The following is a 21,116-nucleotide window of genomic DNA, read 5'->3' on the forward strand; positions in this document are numbered from 1 at the left end:
TGAATCATGTGTTGGTAGGTGGCGCCAGCGTTTTTTAGCCCGAAAGGCATATTGTTGAAGCAGAAAGGCCCATATGGGGTAATGAATGCCGTTGCGGCTTGGTTGGACTCCTTCGTCTTGATTTGATGGTATCCGGAGTATGCGTCGATGAAACACACTGAGTCATGTCCTGCGGTCGCATCAATAATCTGATCGATGCGAGGGAGGGGGAAGGGATCCTTAGGGCAGGCCTTGTTGAGGTCTTTGAAATCGACGCATAGGCGCCAGGATTTATCCTTCTTTGGTACCATCACCAGGTTTGCTAGCCAGTCCGGGTGTTTTATTTCTCTGATGAATTCGGCCTCGAGTAACTTGGCAAGCTCCTCCCCCATGGCTTGTCGTTTGGGTGCGGAAAAACGCCGTAGTGTTTGCTTGACCGGTTTATGTCCCTTTAATATATTGAGGCTGTGTTCGGCCAATCTACATGGGATTCCTGGCATATCAGAAGGGTGCCAGGCGAATATGTCCCAGTTCTCACGCAGGAACTCTCGTAGTGCGGCGTCGACTGGTGGGTCGAGTTGTGCTCCGATGGATGCTGTTTTCTTGGGATCCGTCGGGTGGACTTGAAATTTTACTATTTCATCTGCTGGTTTAAAGGAGGTGGATTTGGGTCGTTTGTCCAGGATTACGTCATCCCTATCCACAGTAGAGTGCAACGCGGTTAGCTCTTCGGCCGCGAGTATTTCAGACAATGCCTCGAGGGCCAGGGATGCGGTTTTATTTTCGGCGCGGAGTGCTATGTCCGGATTACTGGTAAGAGTGATGATACCGTTTGGCCCGGGCATCTTGAGCTTCATGTACCCGTAATGAGGTATAGCTTGGAAGCGTGTAAATGCGTCTCGCCCCAATAGGGCGTGATATCCGCTGTTGAAAGGAGCCACTTGGAAGGTTATCTCTTCGGACTGATAATTCTCCAGTGTGCCGAATACCACGTCGAGCGTGATTTTTCCCGCGCATCGCACCTCCCGACTAGGAATGATTCCCCGGAAGGTCGTGCTACTTTGCTCGATGCGGCTCTTGTCAATTTCCATTTTATTAAGCGTATCCTCGTAGATGAGGTTTAATCCATTGCCGCCGTCTATGAGCACTTTGGTGAGCCGAAATCCGTCCACAATTGGATTAAGGACCAAGGCGGCTGGTGCTCGGACTGTCCGGAATTTTGGTTCGTCACTGGCGTTAAAAGTTATGGCCGTGTCATTCCAAGGGTTTATTGCTGCAACTTGGCAGACTTCGGTGAGGTTGCGGAGAGCCCTTTTACGCCGATTGTTTGAAGTGAAAGTCTCGAAGACTGTTAATACGCTGGGGTCATCATCTTCCGGGGGATGTTGCACCGGTGTATTTTTGGTGAGGGTATCCTCGCCGCTTTTGGCTACTTGCCGGAGTATCCAACATGCTCTAAGGCTGTGGGTTGGTATGGTGTCCGGCGTTGCATGTATTTTGCATGGCCTATCGAGCCATCCTTCCAGAATGGTTCCGCGCCCCGTGATGTGCTTAGATTTCTTTACCATTGGATCTGGTGTGCCGCGAGGGTGCACCCTTTTTGCCCGGACAAAGGGTTGAGTGGAAACCGGTGGTTCCCAGGGAGCTGCCTGAGTTTTCCAGGCGCTTTCCATTGCGCAGTACTTCTGCACGATGGTTGCCAAGTCAGCGAAGTGTAATACGCGACAGCGATTGATGGCGTTGAGGAGTCCTTCGTCCTTGCAATTATTGCAGAATACTACGATCACGTCTTTGTCGCGGCAATCTTTAATCTTGTCTTTGCCAAGGAGGAATCTGGCCCAAAAGTGATGGACTGTTTCCTGAGACTACTGCCGCATGTGCGTGAGATCGCGCCTATCTGGGTGGGTGGGTGGCTTTAAATCCGAACCCTGACCCAGTTTGGAATCCATAGTTTGAAGAACTTCCGAACTTAATAGCTCGGGCTCCAGGATATTAACTGATTTTTCAGGCCCGTCGTTCGATTCTAGGTTCGGAGGGCGGGCTATGTCCTTCCGAAGGCAGGTGTCCGGCTCTTCGAGCTCGGAAATCCGAACACAGTTTGTCCTCAATATGGAGGAATAGTTGTCGTCTTGCTCCTCAACTACCGCTATCTGGTGGGTGATTGGCGGAGATTTAATTTCTCTCTGGTCGGGTTTAAGCCCAATCCGATCGTAGTCCGCGGAGACCCCCAAGGCGGCGATGCGATCTAGGAGCTCGTTCAAAGACGATAACTCAGCCGGATCCATCTGCTTAGAGTATTCGGAGCTAACATGGAGGTGGTTTTCGATGACCCGAGAAGTCATCATTGGCTTAACGGCCGTAGGGGCGGTCATGGTGAAGCCGCCCAGCCGGAGGGTTTGGCCTGATGTCAGGGCAGCTCCGGTGGTGATACTGTCCTTGATAACAAGGCGAGCCATCAATCCTGCCTTCGACGTCACAGCGGAACTCTCAATGAAAGCACCAATGTCGGTGTCAAAACCGACGGATCTCGGGTAGGGGGTCCCGAACTGTGAGTCTAAGGTCGATGGTAACAGGAGACAGGGGACACGATGTTTACCCAGGTTCGGGCCCTCTCTATGGAGGTAATACCCTACTTCCTGCTTGATTGATCTTGATGAATATGAGTATTACAAGAGTTGATCTACCTCGAGATCGTAATGGCAAAAACCCTAGAAGTCTAGCCTGTATGACTATGATTATGATTCTTCTTCTCTACGGACTAAGCCCTCCGGTTTATATAGACATCAGAGGGGACTAGGGTTGTACAAAGTCGGTTACAGAGAAAGGAATCTTCATATCCAGACGCCAAGCTTGCCTTCCACGCCAAGGAGAGTCCCATCCGGATACGGGTGAGAGTCTTCGGTCTTGTATCTTCACAGCCCATCAGTCCGACCCATGTCCAACAGGCCAGACGCCCGAGGACCCCTTAATCCAGGACTCCCTCAAGGATGCCCCATTATCCCAAGCTATTATCCAAAAATGAGCAACCAACTAAGCTTGGGGATGCCCCCGAGTGGCATCCCCGCTTTCTTCCAACAACTATGGGTATTTTAATTGAAACTATATTTTTATATCCATGAAAGTTATTTGAGTTTGTTTGATCTCTTATATGCATGATCTCTTATAGCCTCGTATTTCTTCTCCGATATTTGGGTTTTGTTTGGCCAACTTGATCTATTTATCTTGCAATGGGAAGAGGTGCTTTGTAGTGGGTTCGATCTTACGGTGCTTGATCCCGGTGACAGAAAGGGAAACGACACGTATCATTGCTACTAAGGATAAAACGATGGGGTCTATCTCTACATAGATAGATCTTGTCTACATCATGTCATCGTTCTTATTGCATTACTCCATTTTTCCATGAACTTAATACACTAGATGCATGCTGGATAGCGGTTGATGTGTGGAGTAATAGTAGTAGATGCAGGCAGGAGTCGGTCTACTAATCTTGGACGTGATGCCTATATAATGATCATTGCCTGGATATTGTCATAATTATTTGAAGTTCTATCAATTTCCCAACAGTAATTTGTTTACCCATCGTTTGCTATTTTTCTCGAGAGAAGCCACTAGTGAAATCTACGGCCCCCGGGTCTTATTTCTCATATATTTGCCTTTGCGATCTACTTTTTCCTTGCATTTATTTTTAGATCTATTAAACCAAAAATACAAAAATACCTTGCTGCATTTTATTTATATTTATTTTATTTGGCGTTCTATCTATCAATTTATTACATCTTATTCTCGTCCGCACGCCGTTTCTGGCGCTGTTACCCGAAAGGGATTGACAACCCCTTTAACACGTGGGTTGCGAGGTGTTGTTATTTGTGTGCAGGGGCTGTTTACATTGTGTTGTTTGGTTCTCCTACTGGTTCGATAACCTTGGTTTCATTTTTGAGGGAAATACCTATTGCCGCTGTGCTGCATCATCCCTTCCTCTTTGGGGAAATACCGACGTAGCTTCAAGCGACATCAGCAGGCCGAGTGCCAGGCACACTTGTCCTTGTTGCAGGAATCCTTCATGTCTCTATAGTAGGGGTCGATGATGGCCTCGACGAGGTGAACCGGTGAGTCCTTCTCATGCTCCTTGTTGCCCCAGATCTTGTATTGGCCCTGGATGTCGACAAGATTCTGGCAGGCGATGCCCGAATTCTTGAGCACCTTTACATCGTTGGTGATGTCCACTGTAGCGAACATGTAGTGGGGGCTGTTGAAAAACCTGGTGAAACGCTCGCAAGGCCTTGTGGCCAGGCAGTAGTGGTAGATGAGGACGTGGTTGCACACGCACATCTGGGTGATGGCGACCTTTGGACGAGACCTGGCACGAGCGCGGGTGTACTCGAGGTCGAACCCGACCACCTTGTACTTCTCCTCAGCAAGCAACAGCTCCATGATGTAGATGGAGTGCTCCACCTAGACCAGGTTGTTGGTGTACACTACCGAGATCTCCGTGAACCTTTTGTGGGTGTCCATGACGGCATGCATGGTGAAATGCTGCTCGTCGTCGGTAGGCGCTCGGAGCGCCATTGGAGCCGCGCAGGATACCCTCTAACAATTTGTCGTGGTGGTGTGCTTCTTGCAATGGTGGGGCGCCATTGAAAGGTTGAAGAGACACAAGGGTTAAATGGCCACTATAATAAATGGGGGCCGGCCGGCCTGTAATCGTCACGTCTTGTCACGACGTTCATAGCGGAGGATTCCAGTGCACACTTGACAACACCTCTCCACACGCGTTTCGTTTGACCATGCGTGGGCTCGAAGAGGCGCCAAATGTATCATCGGTGAGCTTGTTCCCGCGCTACCGCGCAGTTTACCGTGCAAGCTTCTCGCCCGGCTAGTTTGGCCACGCGTCGGCTAGAAGAGGGACAAATCGTGGGCGTTTATTGGCAAAAAGCTTTGTAAAAATGAAGTGCGTGGAATGACTTCGGTCATAAGTTTACCCGTGGGTGATGAGGTCAAGTTACACAGAAGGGTGATGATGGACACTCGAGTGCGATAATTAATTCTGCACTCTACTGGGCACACGATTGAAGAAACCAACTGTGTACAATAATGTCAAATATCACAGTCGAGTTAGCTATACAAATCGTGTGCTATGAGATCGACAAGGTAAACAGATTCGAGAATGGTTAATAAAAACTAAGTCCATTGCATATTAAGGTCAAAATAGTGCTACCAATATTTCGAGTCTCATACGATGATATTTCAAAAATTGTACCATAAAAGCTCAAAATATTACAAGGTTCAAATTCCAGAGTTATATGGCTCAAATTCGAAGATTACAAGGTTCAAACTGATATTAGAAATGAAATTCAGCTCATTAGCTGCAAACGCTCGCGCTGATCCACTGAACATGGATAGCAGAGAGGTTCAAACTAATATTACCACTTCTAAGTCTGGTTTCGAAACCTCATAATTCTTGCAAAGGGGTCAGCCACTGAGAAGTCATGTATGGGGTTGACACGATGACTTCCGATTACTCTGTCATATGAAGTTCCAAAATGAAATTCAGCATTTTTGGAGCCTATTCCATTCTGCCGCAGCTGCCGGCGCTGATCAACAAACCATTCATATTTGCGAAATAAATGTAGGGCAAACCTCATTACCTTCAGCACCCTTGCTCTGACAACAAAGAACTTGGCGAATATAATCTTCGGTAAGGTCCCTCGCTAGGAGTTCAAAGTAATTTCTGAGAGATGCAGATCTAGGCATTCGACGTGATTGTTATATTGTATCACATTATCCACCACCGGGCCTAATTTTATCTGCAATAGAAGAAAATTTGTTAGTGCCTGCATGCAATTTTGAACACTACTACAGGCCTATTTGGTTTGCAGGATTTGTAAAATGCACTAACATGCCATCTTCGATCCGACATGATTAACATGGGCATTTGATTACAATCTGGAAAATGTAGCCTTCTTCACAAGAGGTTGGAGTGGATGAAAAGTTCCCTAAGAAAACTAGTACAGATGAATCCAAAGGAGAAATGCTTATGGATTGTAACCATACGGATCAAGCAACCAATATGGGGGGGCGGGGGGACATGAATGTACTGAAATCCACCAAAAAATCCTTCAGAAATCATAGTACATTGTCATTGTAAACTTGGAAAAAGGTGTCACAAATTGAACTCCCTTATGGTTAACATTTAACAGGAAAGGAACATCACCTCGATATATAGCTTCTCGAGACACGGAAAGCATCTCAGGAAACTGACAACTTCCTCCAGGTTGGGGCCGATAGATTCTAGTGCCAAGACCTTCACTGTGCGCAGTTTCGGGGTCAAGCTTGTCGGAATCATTTTCTGGATGAGAGACGAACATACATATTCAAAATTAGAAATAATGTTAATTTCTAGAAGGAGAGGTAGAAGGCGGCTGTTGTACCTGAACGGGTGTGGATCCAATATCAAGTTCGGAGTATTTGTCAGACGAGTAGCCCACCACTATCAATTTCGACGCAGAAATGACATTGATTCTTGTTGGACCTTCTTGATCAACTACAAGTAATCTCTCAAGTGAAGGTGTGTCCTGAATGACTATACCCTGGTACACATCTTGTCATGTCTTCTTGCTGCACCAACAACACACATAAATAGTCCGGAGAGTCATGGAGGTGATATGGAAGCTACTCAACCCATTGACCGTCTGGCGACGAAGGTACTCGAATGCAGTACAACCACGGAGCAGGCGCTGCATGTCACTGTTTGGGAGGCAAACGACGACGAGCTTGAGGTGCTTCAGTCATGGTAGAATAAGAGCGGGCGCGTCATTACTGGGGGGGATGGCAATTCCTGAACTTGGCGACGCGCAACGTGGGCGCGAGGCGGAGCACAGACGTTGGGAGCGAGTGCATATGCCCATCATCAAAAGTGAGCTCCTCGAGCTAATCTAGGGCTGGGGATCGGAACCAGTCGTCAAGCTTGGCTCAGTCCTTGCCGTTCAAACGGAACTTGCCCATTCTAAGGCCTCTGGTTGGGCCAGGGTGACTGCCGAGGATCTTGGAGAACGCATACAAACTTTTGCGATAGCCATGGCAGAGCTCGTGGGTGTCGATGAGGTCGAGAGGGGTGGAGTTCCATAGGGGGTGCCACCGCCGAGAAAGGACGGTTGTCCGTGCCCCATATTTGATTGGGAGGAGGGAGATGATGACTGTCAACATATCATCGGTGAGGCTGTTGATGAAGTCTAGGCCTGCTGGAGTCGCTTGCGGTTCTTACTCGCTCCGCCTCCGCTTGTTGGCAGCCCCGTTCTCCACCTCCGGAGTCTCCTTGTCAGCGGTGCTTTCTGATAGAAGTGGGAGTACAGGGAATATTTAGTTAAAACAGGGCAATAGAAAAGTGTATTGGTAACTAGAAGTTAGTAGCTAGGAACATAGTAAGAAAATGGAATAACAATTGGTTGCTTAAATACTACGCAATTCATTTGATATTGTTGGGTAAGTCAACATGCGGATACTTGAAAAGAAAACTTACTTCGAACAAAGTCTGGACGGATGATATCGTCGGGGAAGTTAGCATATATCTCATGACCAAGCTATTTTATGTGCAGTGCAATTTTAGTGCCAGCTTTCAGTACATAAAAATTAGAAATTTCTTTCCAAAGGCCATTCACTACAGGAATCAGCTGATTTGCCGTCTGCCATGGCAGACGGCAAAGGACCAGAAAGCTGACGGCAAAGGTCTTTGTTGTCAGCCGCAGACGGCAAACATGAACGACAAAGACAGTTACGGTAAAGAGCTTCTTTGCCGTCTGTTTTCAAACAGCGGACGACAAAGACATTTGCCGTCAGTTTTCCTAGGCAAGCAGACGGCAAAGAAAGTTGACAGCAAAGGATAGACGTTAGCCACGTTAGGTGTCTAACGGGAGGCTTTGCCGTCTGCCGGCTGCCACCTCTTTGCCGTCTGTCACAGACTCTTTCTTTGTCGTCAGCCAGAAACATTACAGATGGCAAAGAATTTTTTTATTTAAAAAAACGAACAAATAGTCCAAGTGCAGAGGAACGAACTGAGGACGAACACCATAGTATCCATCAACACTGCTGTTTCAAGAATCAACAACGAACGAACGGATTTCACAGGACAAAACTATCCATCATATAGCTTGCTGATCCAAAACAAAACTACTCTGTTTAACAAGACGAACAAATTACACACGAACGGATTACACTGCGTTACAGTACAGGTGTTTGATCTGGACGAACGCGCCTCCCTGCAACCATCCCCTGTGCCATGCTCGCTGGAGAAGCAACAACCAGCAGCCGCGCCCCTCTGCCTTCTCCTTCCTTTCTCCATGGACAGGAGCACACCGACACCACCATGGACACCCGAGGAGCTCAAGCCGTCCGCCGCCGCACCGGAGCTCGCCACCCTCGTCCGAGCGCTAGATCCATTGGACCGCACCAACTACGTCAGCGCCAAGCCCCATCGCCGGCAGAGAAGAGAAGTGGAGGTGGAGGCCCGCGGCATGCGAAGGCGGGCTGCAAAGGAGAGCAGCGAAGGTGAAGGCCCGCGGCTCGGCTGCTGGTGCTTGGAGGCGGGTGGCTGCTGGTGCTCGGAGGCGCGCTGAGAGAGGAAGGCAGAGAGCAGCGTAGGGGCAGGCGGGCGAGGCCGGGCGGCTTGCGGAGGAGGCTGGCGGCGAGCGGGGGCGGGCGAAGCCGGGCGGCGCGCGGAGGCAGGCTTCGGTGGCGTGGCAGAGGCGGACGGCGCGCGATGGGGGACGAGGCGCGGAGGCCGGCAGGGGCGACGGGGGATGAGGCAAGGGTCGGCGAGGTGTTGGCCAGGGCCGGGGGTCGAGGTGGTGGCGGGCGCCGGCCGGCCGGCCTCCTCGATTTGGATCGAGAGGGAGAGAAATGAGAGAGAGAGAGAGACGTGCGGTGGGGGTGGGGATAAGGGAGAGAGAAGACAGGGCATGGGGCTGGGCGCGTGGGTGCTGCCCTGGGCGCGCGTGCGTCGTGGGTGGCTGGGGTGTGTGTCTGACGGAGGGTGGAGATGTGCGTCTGAGATCTTGCCAAGTCATCGATCTGCGTGATCGATCTGTGTGCTATGTTTCCTCTTTGTCGTCTGCCAAAAAATACAGACGGCAAAGAGCTCACTTTGCCGTTTGCCAAAAATAACGTTATCTCTTTGCCGTCCGCCCCCCTTTGTCGTCCACTTTTTTGCTCTTTGCCGTCTGCTAGCAGATGGCAAAGAGGGGGCCGTTAGGTTTTTTTCTAAGCAGCTCGTTAGTGGGGCCCATCTCTCTCTTTGCCGTCCGCCAGCTGACAACAAAGATTCTTTGCCGTCCGCTAGCGGACGGCAAAGAACTGGCTGATAGCAAAGACCTTCTTTGCCATCAGCCAGTTCTTTGCCGTCCATTTTATGTAAGCGGACGGCAAAGACCTTCTTTGCCGTCAGCCAGCAGACGGCAAAGAATTGGCAGACAGCAAATAAGCTAATTCCAGTAGTGATTGCCAAAATAGGAGTCACCATGTTCATCAAGTCTTACAGTAGCAATGATTGTAAATCCATGGTTTGTGTTTAGTATGACATCCCTGCAGTCTTGATTTATGTAAAGGGAAAGATTGTGCACTACAGATTCTGTTGCATAGCAAGGGACGTGCTGCAGAAAATGGTAGGATTGTTAAAGGAAATATGGTAACATGCAAATATGGGCCCAAAAATGAAAGAACTGTACAACAGTTGAAATCGAAGGACAAAAATCTATAATTAAACAGATAGGGTAAATGTGATGTCATGGAAATATGAGAGTAATCGAAAGAACAATACATCATTAATTTGCCTAATATAGAAAGAGGTGGAAAAAATCCCCTTTGATGTATATGGTGCATGTGGCACCTTTTATCCAAATATAGTAATATTTAGTACATATATGTTCAGGAAAGTAGGCCATGCCAACCGATTTAGGGTGAGATTGAACATACCACGCACATCCTCAAGTCATCTGGTATGGTGAGATAGAACTCCATGGATGTCTGGCGGAGGCCGCAAAGTCCAGATGTGTCCGCGCACTGTACACTCTATGAATGAAAGAAAACTCTCAAATTAGCTCGAATAAAAATGAATTCACAATGATTTTGGCCGGGTGATTAAAGGAGGCAAATGAACTGGGATCAAAGATGAGATAATATCTCATTAAATTAGTTACCTTGTCCATGAGAAAAAAAACCTCAGTACAGCGGATTCCCCAACCGGGCGGAGCTTGGTCGACCGCAAGCAGCATAGAGAAAGTCGATGGCGATAGGCGGCGGCAAGCGAAAGTGGTGAAATGCGGTGGGGTTTGCCGGCAGCCTGGCGGCGGCGGCACACGTCGAGCTAAGTGGTTGCCGCCGTGATAGGCGCTGCCATGCATAGACGCGGAGGAGCTTGTGCAGGTGTGAATGGGACCGGAGGGGGTGGCGGGCGGGTTGAGGTTTTTTTTACATGGGAATGGTGAGAGTTTTCCTTTTCTTTTTGGAATTGGGTGGTGAGGGTTTTTTGTCCCACAAAGAGTTTCGGAGGCAATGCTTTGCTAGAGCCAACCGTGTGTGATTGACGTAAGAGGCAAAATGAAAGTCATTGCACACGGTTCCAATTTTGGGAACCGTATGCGACTAACGTACTACCTCTGTCCTGGTTTATTGGTCCCGTTTGTAATTTGTACCAAATATTTAACTAACAAATGTTTATGCATGTCACAAAAAATTACATCATTGAACACTATGTTCAAATACGCATCCGACGATATAATTTTTGCTGACCTGCACTAACATTTTGACAGTTAAATCTTTGGTCAAAATTTAACACAAATTACAAAGGGGACCAATAACCAGGACGGAGGTAGATTCCATCAACCTAACTGATTGCATCCATATCCCATATTTAGACATAAGTAAACATAGATTAAACATACTCAGAAATAGATAATAAGCGTACACAAGTATAGTTCAACCATCATTAATACACTACATAGCCATACATAGTTCGATCCCACATCTCATCTCATCTGCCGGCACGATCATAAAGCAACTCCAGGTACTCGGCGTACGCGCCGTGCGCCACCCTGCGAGAATACTTCTGATTGAAGGAGCCAACAACCCGTCCTCTTGTATGCGCCAGACCACTTTGATACGCGTCATGAAGCTTGTGGTTGCAAAATGGGCATCGATAGCCGTCGTCCCAGGTCCTAATACGCTTGTTATGCATTCCTGCATAAAGCTCCCTCAGGATTTGCCTCTTGTACCTCCCCTGGCCATCTTCATCCTCGCTTTCCACATCGTCAGACAACACCTATACAAATAGTAAAGAAAATGTGGCGTCAAATTAATGTTTACAAACTAATCTCTAGCGAACATTTGGCAGTTGCCAAAATTTGGCATCCAATCAATTTTTACATGCCGTGAAGTAGGATTAGGAAGTTATGGCTATTTTTATACATATCCAGAGATTATGGTTCGGTTTTTAAGCACAATCATCTATGTACATACCAATCTTGAAGAAAATAATGACACAAACATATATGTAGGTCATTCGAAATCAATTGTCAAGTCCTGGCTAGGAATTATTAGCACGAACACTAACCCTAGTCGGATTACTAGCAGAAATCATTTGCACAGATGAAACAACTAATCACTTATCACTTGTACCATTCAAACAATCAATACACTACACGGATCTAACGAAACTTACTCAGATTTCATGGATTGAGAGAACATAATCATAGGATTTCTATTCCAAAAAGGGGGAGGCAGGAGTAACCAGAGAAACCCTAGGATCTATTTGACACATAAATGGGTATAGATGACTAAGCAGTTGTCCGTCTTCGTTGGAGTCGTCGCCGGAGTGGTCGTCGGAGTCGAAGCCGGGGTTGTCGCCCGAGTCGTCACCGGAGTCGGTGTGGACCTCCGCCTCCGGCTATGGAAGCTCGACGCCGTCGACGATGCCAGGGTGCAGCGATACCTCGCCGGCGATGACGGCAACCTCAGTCTCCATCTCCACGCCGTGCTTTGGTGCTTCAGCAGCCCCGGCGTCGCCACTCCCTTCGATGGGGCGTTTCGGCAGCATCCTCATACACTGTCGACTTTGAGGACTGAGAGCGGCGTCGAGGATGCAAGTGGAGAGAGAGGATTGTGTATGTGGCGAGGATGGGGGTGCGGCCACTCGGGCGGCGTGCCATTAATATGGAGTAGTGGGAGAGAGGTGGGCGGCAGTCAAACCGCTGGCTCGCCTCCCGGTGACCCTGCGCACCAGACTGTTGGCATGCCTACCGTCGTTTCACACAGCTACTCGCACGCCTCCCGATGACACTGCGCAGCGAGCACACCTCCCGTCAATTCACACACTTGCACGCACGCCTCTCGGTCTGCCTGCGCGGTGGACTGCTCGCATGCGTCCTGTCAACTCACGCTTGCTCGCACAACACACGTATATTGTTTTTCTATTTGGATGATTAATGCTGCCACTTTATTGATTAACCGAAGCATGGCACGTATCCATTGTTGGTCTAACGCTCATGGTTCGAATATAAAATACGTTTGGGATATTGGTTCCCAATTATTAATGATCTCCCGTTTGTAAGAAGATAAAGATTACATCAAAACTGGTCTCAAATTTGACAAAGAAAAGTACAATGCCACTTTGTATTGGTGTCCATGTGACAACACGATAAGTTTCAAGAATTTCAAATAAGTTTTGGATGTACTAGAATTTAAAAATCAAGGTTTTCAATGTTTGAAATTTCTTGCACGGGGAGTAAACATGCACCCAGTGAGATACATGTGTTTTTGCAATCCATTTAGGTGCACTGTCACGTGTGCATGTAGCTCAAATTTGATTTTTGCACATTATACCCCTAGAAAATCAATCAATGTACTAGAACGTCTCTATGATCTCTGTTTTTTTTTTCAAAATTAAAACGTCCCTCCTTTGGTAACATATGTTCACCGTGGGATAATTTAACATGCATCATAGTTGCGGTGGATTTATGGTGTGTGTGCGCGCGCGCGCGTCTGGGGGGTGGCGGGTGGCTCGCAGTACACTATAAGTCGTGAGCCATCGTGTGGGTTGGCCGTTTTGTGAGGCAGGTGCCACATCAGAGTCGTGAATTCATTATTTAAAACATTGCGCACAACCCTTTCATACATACATGTTTTGTCCACATGCAGTTGATGGTTGTCCTACACGACACTCGATACTCGCGTGTGACGTTTTTTGTGGCCCCACGAGGTCGTCGTCCATCTTTTTGACGAATGACCGGCAGTAAGGTTAATTTGACCAGTAAAATAGTATCTTTTTTGTTTGTATTATAGGATAGCACTATTCTGATTATTCTGATCAGGGCGCGTCCTATAGAGGGGCGATGGGATGTTCCTGGATTTGGAAAGGCAGCCCACCCGAACTTCTCGAAAAGAAAAAAACAACGTTCCATCGGCGCCCACCTTATCCACTCCCCGCGCTGACCTTCCCCGCAACCTCCCCGACCAACCTCCCTCCGCCGCCTCCTCGGCTCCGGCGCGCCTCCCACCGCCGGCCCCTCGGCCCCGGCGCGCTTCCCGCCGTCACCTACACCGACCCGGACGCACCTCCGCCGCGGCCCATCCCTGCCAGGACGCGCCTTCGCTGCCTCCCGCCCTCGGCCACGACGCACCTCCAGCCGCCCCCCCCCCCCCCCCCCCCCCCCCCCCCCCCCCCCCCCGGTTCCCACGCACCTCCCGCCGCCGCCCTCCGGGCCCCGATGCGCCTCCCGCCGCCGGCCACCCATCGCCGACGCCGCAGGCTGTGGATCCAGCGGAGGGCTTCGCGGAGTCGGGAGCAGAACCTCGCTCGCACACCTGCATTTGGGCCGCCGTCGGAGGGCCGTGCGCTAACTCCCTCCTGCCTCGCTCAGGATGATCGAACTGCATCACACGGAGGAGTAGACCCGCTCGCGTGGCTGGCTTCTATTCATCGCCGTCGGGGCTTCTACCTAGCCGCTTGGCATGTCGGTCAGCACTCCCTCCCCCTCCCTACAGTCGTCCAGCTCCACCCATCTGAGCTTCCTCCAGGTAGCACTCACCTGCACCGTGCTTCCCACACTGTCGTGCATCAACAAGGAGGCAAGGTGCTTCTCCTTCTCACCTCGGCCAGTGGCTTCTCCTCCTGAAGCTAACACTTTCAAAAAGACTACAATATCTGCTCTGTACGTACCTTTAGCAGAATTAGGTGATGAAAAATATTGCTCCTTTTATGTATTGTTGATTCCATACTTTTTTCTGTTCTTAGAAAAAACTCATATGCAATAGCACGCTCTACTGAATTTTCATCAGTTATACTGCCCATATTACAAACAGTTTAGTTTATTGACAAGAGAAAGATATCATCAGTACAACAGCAGCAACTTTTAGCGCATATAACTCATATACATACAGCAGTTTAGTAATATAAAAATCAATAGTTCAAATATAGTTGGTACAAAAGAAATAGTTCAGAAAAAAAATTACGTGTCATTTTAATAAAACCCGTAAATATGCGCGAAGCTCCAATGCATGCCCAGATCAGTTTAGATACACAACATTCCATGTATGTCCTACAGTTTGTACAGTTTCCTTAGTTTCTTCCGATTCGTACTTTCATTTTGTTAAATATGTCTCTTGAAGAAATCCTTACCTGCACAGCATTCAGAGGTGGAAGTGTGCAGAGACGCACCGTCCAAGTCCCAATTGCCCTGACGGTGACCCAACACCATCACAGTCCAGCCCCGTAGCGTCAGGGAGGTCGAGGCCATCGCGAACAGAAGTCCACAGCAGAAGGTGACGGTCAGCGTAGCACTTCTTCCATCCCATCCCATCCATGTTTCAGATATTTCTGATTTTGGGTAGCAACAATGCATAATGTATGGAAGCCAGTCAGGCCCGCATGCACTGCAGCTGCTCACTTCCTCATCGCCCGCTGTCGGCGACAACACTCCCTTCCTCCAGCGCGTCACCGGCGCGGCCAACCACCTACACCGGCTTCGGCTGCAACCATGGCGCCTCTTTTTGTCAACCTCTAGCATGTTTTTTGTTTCTTGATAACAGCCTATTGCTTATGCTTATGATTTGTTTGTTCTACGGATATGAAGGTTATGCCACCGATAGCTCAAATCCTCTCTCCATCAACTCATGTAAATTGTCGCATTTGACACCTGAGAATTACTCTCCCCAGGATATGAAGAACCCAACCGGTGCTTCTTAGTTGAGGCATGTCAGAAGCTCCCCTCCTATCGTGTAGTGGTACAAAACTGTGTGTGGACGCTTTGTTGTGTCAGCTGCAGAAGTTCAATGCAGGGAAACAGGAACTACGCCATGTACAAGGGCTATGTGCCGGCATCGGTGAAGTTCTACTAAGCTATACGCCGGATTTACTGGTCATTGGTGAAAAAATCAGTTATTAAACAAACACTTTTTCATATGATGTCAGCCAAAAGAAATTGTGGATGTGCTGTCCGCGTGTGTGCGCGGTACACTGAATTGAAAAAAACTAGTTTTATCATGTTTATTTTCCATATTAGTTTTATAGTGTTTGTTTTTTGTGTTCATGGACTAAATTAGGAAGTTCAAATTTTATGTTCATGGATCCAAATATTAAACATTGCAAAAAGATGTTGCCATCAGTGTTTCAATTGTTATGTGTGCATTTTAATTTGCTGTAATTTTTTGCATGACATACATGACCGAGTTCAGAGCACACTTGCGTTCATGCATGCAAAAAATGGTTGTGTGTGTCTTCGTGCAATGGGTAGTTATTTTTTCTTTTTGCGTATAAAAAGATAGAAGTTCAAACAAAAAAAAATGCAAAAATTCAAAAAATATGTGACAAAAAAAGATCGTTTAATCTACCAGCGAAAAAATGTAAATCCACACAAGAAGTTCGATATATATAAAAGTTATGTGTATGTTTTATCACGTAGGAAGCTAATTATTTTTAAAAAAATAGAGTAGTTAAAAATTCATTATTTTTTATTTTCTATTACAAATGATAACACCAAAGAATTCTAGATTGAAAAAAAATTCAAGAAGTTCAATTTTTTTAAAAAGTAGAATAGTTCAGTGTATATGAAAATCCAGATTTTCCTCGTTACTAAATAATAAACCAAGAAATTCAATTTCAAAAAAAAAATGAAGCAGTTCAATATTTATTACAAAAACTCATATTTTTCCCGTTACTAATGAATAAACCAAGAAGTTCAATTCGAAATAACGAAGAAGTTTGTCATTTATTACAAAAACTCATATTTTCCCATTTCTAAAAATACGCAAAGAGGTTAAAAATTGAAAAAGTGGAGCGGTTTGATGTCTATAAAAATTCTGATTTTTTTTGCTAAAGGGTAGCGTCACTTTTTGCATTTTAAATTTTTTGCAGCAATTCCATTTAAAAGAAGATAATCAATAATTTCATATTAAAAAACGAAATAGTTTGATGTACACAACATACTCAAATTCTTCTTTGTTTCCAAGCAAAATTAATGTATGAAGTTCAATTTTAAAAGGTTGTATGATGTTTACTTAAAAATCATTTTTTTCCTTTTATAAGAATAAAACTAAGAAGTTCAAACTAAAAAAATAGAGAAGTTCAGAGATAAAAAACCTAGGATTTACATGCTCAATTTTGAAGAGTGTTTTAGGACTTGGGGCTAAAAAAAGCAGAGAGCGATTCAAAGTGATAACAGCCTGAAGTTCACGTGCTACATGGTGTGTGTTTCATATGAGAAAAAAAAAGAAATAAAAGGTAAACTCTAAAAAAATTGGTGCGAGAAGTTCAAGTGCTTGGTCAGGGGAAGTTCAAAAATACTTGTGAGAGAGGTTCACCATGTATTTACATGTGCAAAACCGCACAAAAATTATTGTTTTGGTGAATTAAAATAATTCTCTCAATCAATTACAAATTTAAAACAAAAATGCTCTACATTAAAAAGTTTCTCATATTCAACAACTTTCCAAGGTGTATAAATATTCTTCTTCCAAAAAAGGTTAAAACAAAATGGTGCATGTTGTTCGAAACAAAAGCTTAACCGTATTAGAAAAAGTTATATCTTTTCAGCAGGTTTGCAAAGGTATATTATTTGTGCAACTCCGATGTATAGGTGGGGAATTACGAACAGAAAAACGTGACAGAAGTTCAAGGTGAAAACAGCTGGAAGTTCAACTACTACACGGAATGCGTTTCAGAGGAGAATAAAAGAATACAAAACCAGAAGCCTAAAAGGTTTGTTGCAAGAAGTTCACGTGCTCTGTCCGGGGAAGTTCAAAAATTCCTGCGAGATATGTTCACCTTGTATTTCCATGTTTGAAAACAAAAAAAATTGTTTTTTTGCATTTTAAAATAATTCTCTCAACCCACAGGGAAGTTCAGTTATTATTTGGGAGCAATTTGATTTCAAAAAGAAATTAAAAATTCAAATTATAAAGATTAAGAAAATAAAACCACGAAGTCCATTTTAAAAAGATGGAGAAGTTCGATGATTATAGAAAACTCAGATTTTCCTCGTTATTAAAGAGTGGAAACAAGAAGTTCAAAAAAATAACAAGAAGGTCAACTTTTAAAAATAGAGCACTTCAAAATTCATAAAAGATTAATAAATAAACCAGGAAGTCCATATTAAAAAGATGGAGAAGTTCGATGATTATAGAAAACTCATATTTTCCTCGTTATTAAAGAGTGGAAACAAGAAGTTCAAAAATAAAATAACAAGAAGTTCAACTTTTAAAAAAAGAGCGCTTCAAAATTCATAAAAAAGGGTTAAGAAATTGAGATAAATATTTATAAAAAACTCAGATATTTTCACGTAACCGAGAGAAGTTCGATTGATAACTGTCACAAGTTCACGTACTACACGGTGTGCATTTTGTATTAAAAAAATAAGAAGAAATTAAATACTAAAAGTTTTGTTGTTATAAGTTCAACTCCTCGGTCGGAGAAAGTTAAAAACAATATTGTGAGAGATGTTTGTACAAAAGGAATATCATTTATGTAACACTGACGAAATGGATGAGAAAATTACAAACGAAAATACGCATAGAAGTTCAACATGAAAACAGCAGGAAGTTCGGCTACTATAGTGAACGAATTTGAGATGAAAAACTTTCAAAACCGCCGCGAGTATGAAAAAATGATCAACACGGTAAAGTTGCATGTTTACATAAGCTTTCTACCGGTATATTAATTGCACAATTCCGGCGAGTGGATGGAGAGGTATGGGCAAAAAAAGCACGTGAAAAACAGAGTGAAGTTCAAGTAGACGTGCCAGAAGTTCAGGTTCTTCACGCGGTGCATTTTCGAAGAATCTGTTTCGCGATAAAGGCAGAACAAATGATCTCGTCGTTTTTGAAATTACTTCAAAACGGCTAGGAATTAGAGAAAACCATCAATATGAAAAAGTTTCGCATTTTTCGTAGCTTTTCAACGGTATATTATTTGCCCCATTCCGACAAATTTTGTAGAAATTACAGCGAAAATAAATTTTTAGCCATTTTCAAAACTGACTTAAAACCGTAAAGAATTGGGACAAACAATATATAAAAAGTTTCGCATTTCCTCAACCTTTTCAACGCCATATCATTTGCTGCGTTCGGACGCACAGTTAAAAAATTAGCTCGAAAATACAAACTCGGTGGAAATTATACCGTTTTCTAAATTACTTTTAAACCGTTCAAATTTAGAAAACACTTTCAATATTAAAAAGTAGCGCGTTTTCATAAGCTTTCCAACGCCATATCATTTGCCTCAATTGGATTAGCCTTTTACAAATGACATCGAAAATACGAACTTGGCTGTTCGGTTGGTGAAATTTTATGATCTTCCAAATTACTCTATAACCATAGGGAATTAGAGGAAACTTTCAACATGTGAAAGGAGCGGTTTTGCAGCAGCTTTCCAATGCCATATTATTTGCCTCATTCCGATAAACGGTTTGGAAATGCGATCAAAAATACGATTCACATTTTTTGTTTGAAGAAAAAACGGTTTTCAAAACTGCTCTTAAACCGCTTACAGTTTGCCCAAAATTTAACTTGGGTCATGATAGTCATGTCCATAGCTTTCCAACGGTATATAACAAGCCCCATTTGGGCGATGTTGGCGGAAGTTCAACCTACCACAGGGGGAAGTTCAGGTCGAACAAGTCAGGCAGTAAAATTGCACAAACGCGAGTTCATCACGACCCGAGTGCAAAATCCGCCAATGAGCGAGATTCCTATTTAAAACAGGTATTTAGTTGCTAGAAAACGTTTCTAGATTACACTAACATCATATAGAACACGACTAACCAGAATAATTCGCGCGGGGAGACACGGTTGCGAAGATAGCCCGAAGGTCGGGTTCGTACAGAGGGAAGTTCAGGCGCGTTACTCAGGCAGGCCAGGTTGTGATCAGAATATTATTCTGATCTCGTGATCAGAGTAGTGTTTATGTATATATATATATAGAGAGAGAGAGAGAGTATGTGTCGAAGAGGTGGGATGGGACTAGCATATATACTATACGTACGCGTTCGTGAACAAGTACACCTCACTCAGTGTCGAGACTTTTCGGTTTTTGAGGCACGTACCACATCAAAGTTGTGAAATTGGCTATTCAAACATCACACAACGCCTCTTTGGGCCACATGCATCCATGCAATGGTTATCCTAGGATACTCACATGTGACGCTTCCATCTGTGGGCCCACGAGGCCATCGTCGATGCATGCATCACTTTCACCTACATCGGGAGAGGTTAATTAGTTTCACCATCAAGGAGGATTCTTTTTGGGTTGTATTACAGTAGGAGCATATAATATGCGTCCAAGAGGGGGAAGCGGACCATCATATGTAGTACGCTTCATGAACCTCGCTCTATGCGGGGACTTTATGGTTTTCGAGGCATGTGCCACATCAAAGTTGTGTTTTTTTGGTATTCAACATATGTTTGGCCCACATGCAAAGCGATGGTGGTTGTCCTCTCACACCCACTCAAGCAGTTATCAGCGATATCGATGCTTTCCATATGTGGGCCTGCTTGGTCCATCACTACTTTGCCTGACAACGAGAGAGGTTAATTTGACTTAGGAGGGGATTATTTTTTGTTTGTAATACGGTATATATAAGTCATGCTCTGGGATGACATGATACAGTTTGAGCACACACATGCATGTGTATGCATGAATCCCTCCCATCTAGTCGAAGTGGCTAGTACCACGACACGTCATGAACCGATCTCGCTCTGTGTGGGGACTATACGATTTTTGATGCACGTGCCACATCAATGTTGTGAAATGGTATTCAAACATGCATGCACGCATCACCTCCATACATATGCATGTAGTGGTTGTCTTCGAATGGTACACTCCCTCGCATGGTTATCGGCAACAAGCCTATATATTCGTGGACCCGCGTGGACATCCATGATCACCTTGATCGACAACAAGATATGTTACCATGGCGGATTCTTCCTTTGGTTCGTGTTATTGTAGTATAGGTCATGGTGAGATTCAGACCTAATTAAGTTTGAGTGCATACTATGCACGCATGCATGCATGAATCCCCATCATCGGCTTGAAGTGTGGTGTGACATACATATGCATCGTAAACTAACCCTCACTCAGTGTGGGGATTTCTGGTTCGAAAGCACGGTGCCACATCAAAGTTGTTCCATTGTGTATTCAAACACACCTATCCATACATATGTTTGGGCCACACGCAGACAGTGGTTGTCTTCGGGGACTAGCTACTTGCGTGATTATTGGCGAGCTAGCCCATCTCCGGGGTCGCATGGATGGCCATCACTTTGACCAACAACAAGAGAGAGGCTGTACGACCAAGGTGGATTATTCTTGGTCTGTTTTATGATCCATCTTGGTGAGATGCCTCTCTAGCCCGCCGGCTGAAAGTGGGTGTCTGTGTGGGAGGGGGCTGCTACTTGGCACTTTACTAGGTGAACCTCCATGGGGGGGCATGCATTCATAGCTTAGGATTCCCTTCCCGCCGACCCGAGGTGGGGGGGGGGGGGCGTGGAAGCAATACCATGCGCTTTGCGAGATAGGTGCCACATCTAAGTTGCATTTGGTATTTGAACGTCAAACCACCGTTTTCATACATATGTTTGGTCCACATGCAAGTGTGTTCGTG

At 45.5% G+C, this 21,116-nt stretch overlaps 1 long non-coding RNA gene across 1 annotated transcript; it reads left to right on the top strand.

Moving 5' to 3' along the window:
• Positions 1-12,926: 12,926 nt before the first annotated feature.
• LOC109756211 (uncharacterized) lies at positions 12,927-15,635 on the top strand. Its single transcript, XR_002231184.4, has 2 exons — positions 12,927-14,174; positions 14,650-15,635. It is a non-coding gene; the product is annotated as an uncharacterized lncRNA (long non-coding RNA).
• The last annotated feature ends 5,481 nt before the right edge of the window (positions 15,636-21,116 follow it).

Source organism: Aegilops tauschii, chromosome 4 (genome assembly GCF_002575655.3).
Source record: "Aegilops tauschii subsp. strangulata cultivar AL8/78 chromosome 4, Aet v6.0, whole genome shotgun sequence".
In the NCBI taxonomy this organism is placed as follows: Eukaryota; Viridiplantae; Streptophyta; class Magnoliopsida; order Poales; family Poaceae; genus Aegilops; species Aegilops tauschii.